Source organism: Lissotriton vulgaris, chromosome 2_2, assembly GCF_964263255.1.
Source record: "Lissotriton vulgaris chromosome 2_2, aLisVul1.2, whole genome shotgun sequence".
Lineage (NCBI taxonomy): Eukaryota > Metazoa > Chordata > Amphibia > Caudata > Salamandridae > Lissotriton > Lissotriton vulgaris.
In genome coordinates, this window is record NC_141688.1 from 192,066,268 (window position 1) to 192,070,119 (window position 3,852).

Below are 3,852 nucleotides of genomic sequence, written 5' to 3' on the forward strand. Positions count from 1 at the left end.
AGAGTGGTGAGTGCAGAGTGGTGAGTGCAGAGTGGTGAGTGCAGAGTGGTGAGTGCAGAGTGGTGAGTGCAGAGTGGTGAGTGCAGAGTGGTGAGTGCAGAGTGGTGAGTGCAGAGTGCAGAGTGGTGAGTGCAGAGTGCAGAGTGGTGAGTGCAGAGTGCAGAGTGGTGAGTGCAGAGTGGTGAGTGCAGAGTGGTGAGTGCAGAGTGGTGAGTGCAGAGTGCAGAGTGCAGAGTGGTGAGTGCAGAGTGCAGAGTGGTGAGTGCAGAGTGGTGAGTGCAGAGTGGTGAGTGCAGAGTGGTGAGTGCAGAGTGGTGAGTGCAGAGTGGTGAGTGCAGAGTGGTGAGTGCAGAGTGGTGAGTGCAGAGTGGTGAGTGCAGAGTGGTGAGTGCAGAGTGCAGAGTGGTGAGTGCAGAGTGCAGAGTGGTGAGTGCAGAGTGCAGAGTGGTGAGTGCAGAGTGCAGAGTGGTGAGTGCAGAGTGGTGAGTGCAGAGTGGTGAGTGCAGAGTGGTGAGTGCAGAGTGGTGAGTGCAGAGTGGTGAGTGCAGAGTGGTGAGTGCAGAGTGGTGAGTGCAGAGTGGTGAGTGCAGAGTGGTGAGTGCAGAGTGGTGAGTGCAGAGTGCAGAGTGGTGAGTGCAGAGTGCAGAGTGCAGAGTGCAGAGTGCAGAGTGCAGAGTGCAGAGTGCAGAGTGCAGAGTGCAGAGTGGTGAGTGCAGAGTGGTGAGTGCAGAGTGGTGAGTGCAGAGTGGTGAGTGCAGAGTGGTGAGTGCAGAGTGGTGAGTGCAGAGTGGTGAGTGCAGAGTGCAGAGTGGTGAGTGCAGAGTGGTGAGTGCAGAGTGCAGAGTGGTGAGTGCAGAGTGGTGAGTGCAGAGTGCAGAGTGGTGAGTGCAGAGTGGTGAGTGCAGAGTGGTGAGTGCAGAGTGGTGAGTGCAGAGTGGTGAGTGCAGAGTGGTGAGTGCAGAGTGGTGAGTGGTGAGTGCAGAGTGCAGAGTGGTGAGTGCAGAGTGGTGAGTGCAGAGTGCAGAGTGGTGAGTGCAGAGTGCAGAGTGGTGAGTGCAGAGTGGTGAGTGCAGAGTGGTGAGTGCAGAGTGGTGAGTGCAGAGTGGTGAGTGCAGAGTGGTGAGTGCAGAGTGCAGAGTGGTGAGTGCAGAGTGCAGAGTGCAGAGTGCAGAGTGCAGAGTGGTGAGTGCAGAGTGGTGAGTGCAGAGTGGTGAGTGCAGAGTGGTGAGTGCAGAGTGGTGAGTGCAGAGTGGTGAGTGCAGAGTGGTGAGTGCAGAGTGGTGAGTGCAGAGTGGTGAGTGCAGAGTGGTGAGTGCAGAGTGGTGAGTGGTGAGTGGTGAGTGGTGAGTGCAGAGTGCAGAGTGGTGAGTGCAGAGTGGTGAGTGCAGAGTGGTGAGTGCAGAGTGGTGAGTGCAGAGTGGTGAGTGCAGAGTGGTGAGTGGTGAGTGCAGAGTGCAGAGTGGTGAGTGCAGAGTGCAGAGTGGTGAGTGCAGAGTGGTGAGTGCAGAGTGGTGAGTGCAGAGTGGTGAGTGCAGAGTGGTGAGTGCAGAGTGGTGAGTGCAGAGTGGTGAGTGCAGAGTGGTGAGTGGTGAGTGCAGAGTGCAGAGTGGTGAGTGCAGAGTGCAGAGTGGTGAGTGCAGAGTGGTGAGTGCAGAGTGCAGAGTGCAGAGTGCAGAGTGGTGAGTGCAGAGTGGTGAGTGCAGAGTGGTGAGTGCAGAGTGGTGAGTGCAGAGTGGTGAGTGGTGAGTGCAGAGTGCAGAGTGGTGAGTGCAGAGTGCAGAGTGGTGAGTGCAGAGTGCAGAGTGGTGAGTGCAGAGTGGTGAGTGCAGAGTGGTGAGTGCAGAGTGGTGAGTGCAGAGTGGTGAGTGCAGAGTGGTGAGTGCAGAGTGGTGAGTGGTGAGTGCAGAGTGCAGAGTGGTGAGTGGTGAGTGCAGAGTGCAGAGTGGTGAGTGCAGAGTGCAGAGTGGTGAGTGCAGAGTGGTGAGTGCAGAGTGGTGAGTGCAGAGTGGTGAGTGCAGAGTGGTGAGTGCAGAGTGGTGAGTGCAGAGTGGTGAGTGCAGAGTGCAGAGTGCAGAGTGCAGAGTGCAGAGTGCAGAGTGGTGAGTGCAGAGTGGTGAGTGCAGAGTGGTGAGTGCAGAGTGGTGAGTGCAGAGTGGTGAGTGCAGAGTGGTGAGTGCAGAGTGGTGAGTGCAGAGTGGTGAGTGGTGAGTGCAGAGTGCAGAGTGGTGAGTGCAGAGTGGTGAGTGCAGAGTGGTGAGTGCAGAGTGGTGAGTGCAGAGTGGTGAGTGCAGAGTGGTGAGTGGTGAGTGCAGAGTGGTGAGTGCAGAGTGGTGAGTGCAGAGTGGTGAGTGCAGAGTGGTGAGTGGTGAGTGCAAAGTGCAGAGTGGTGAGTGCAGAGTGGTGAGTGCAGAGTGGTGAGTGCAGAGTGGTGAGTGCAGAGTGGTGAGTGCAGAGTGGTGAGTGCAGAGTGGTGAGTGCAGAGTGGTGAGTGCAGAGTGGTGAGTGCAGAGTGGTGAGTGCAGAGTGGTGAGTGCAGAGTGGTGAGTGCAGAGTGGTGAGTGCAGAGTGGTGAGTGCAGAGTGGTGAGTGCAGAGTGGTGAGTGCAGAGTGGTGAGTGGTGAGTGGTGAGTGCAGAGTGCAGAGTGGTGAGTGCAGAGTGGTGAGTGCAGAGTGGTGAGTGCAGAGTGGTGAGTGCAGAGTGGTGAGTGCAGAGTGGTGAGTGCAGAGTGGTGAGTGGTGAGTGCAGAGTGGTGAGTGCAGAGTGGTGAGTGCAGAGTGGTGAGTGCAGAGTGGTGAGTGGTGAGTGCAAAGTGCAGAGTGGTGAGTGCAGAGTGGTGAGTGCAGAGTGGTGAGTGCAGAGTGGTGAGTGCAGAGTGGTGAGTGCAGAGTGGTGAGTGCAGAGTGGTGAGTGCAGAGTGGTGAGTGCAGAGTGGTTAGTGCAGAGTGGTGAGTGGTGAGTGCAGAGTGCAGAGTGGTGAGTGCAGAGTGGTGAGTGCAGAGTGGTGAGTGCAGAGTGGTGAGTGCAGAGTGGTGAGTGCAGAGTGGTGAGTGCAGAGTGGTGAGTGCAGAGTGGTGAGTGCAGAGTGGTGAGTGCAGAGTGGTGAGTGCAGAGTGGTGAGTGCAGAGTGGTGAGTGCAGAGTGGTGAGTGCAGAGTGGTGAGTGGTGAGTGGTGAGTGCAGAGTGCAGAGTGCAGAGTGGTGAGTGCAGAGTGGTGAGTGGTGAGTGCAGAGTGGTGAGTGGTGAGTGCAGAGTGGTGAGTGCAGAGTGCAGAGTGGTGAGTGCAGAGTGGTGAGTGCAGAGTGGTGAGTGCAGAGTGGTGAGTGCAGAGTGGTGAGTGCAGAGTGGTGAGTGCAGAGTGGTGAGTGCAGAGTGGTGAGTGCAGAGTGCAGAGTGGTGAGTGCAGAGTGGTGAGTGCAGAGTGCAGAGTGGTGAGTGCAGAGTGGTGAGTGCAGAGTGGTGAGTGCAGAGTGGTGAGTGCAGAGTGGTGAGTGCAGAGTGGTGAGTGCAGAGTGGTGAGTGCAGAGTGGTGAGTGCAGAGTGGTGAGTGCAGAGTGGTGAGTGCAGAGTGCAGAGTGGTGAGTGCAGAGTGGTGAGTGCAGAGTGGTGAGTGCAGAGTGGTGAGTGCAGAGTGGTGAGTGCAGAGTGGTGAGTGCAGAGTGGTGAGTGCAGAGTGGTGAGTGCAGAGTGGTGAGTGCAGAGTGGTGAGTGCAGAGTGGTGAGTGCAGAGTGGTGAGTGCAGAGTGCAGAGTGGTGAGTGCTGAGTGGTGAGTGCAGAGTGCAGAGTGGTGAGTGCAGAGTGGAGTGGTGAGTGCAGAGTGGTGAGTGCAGAGTGGTGAGTGCAGAGTGCAGAG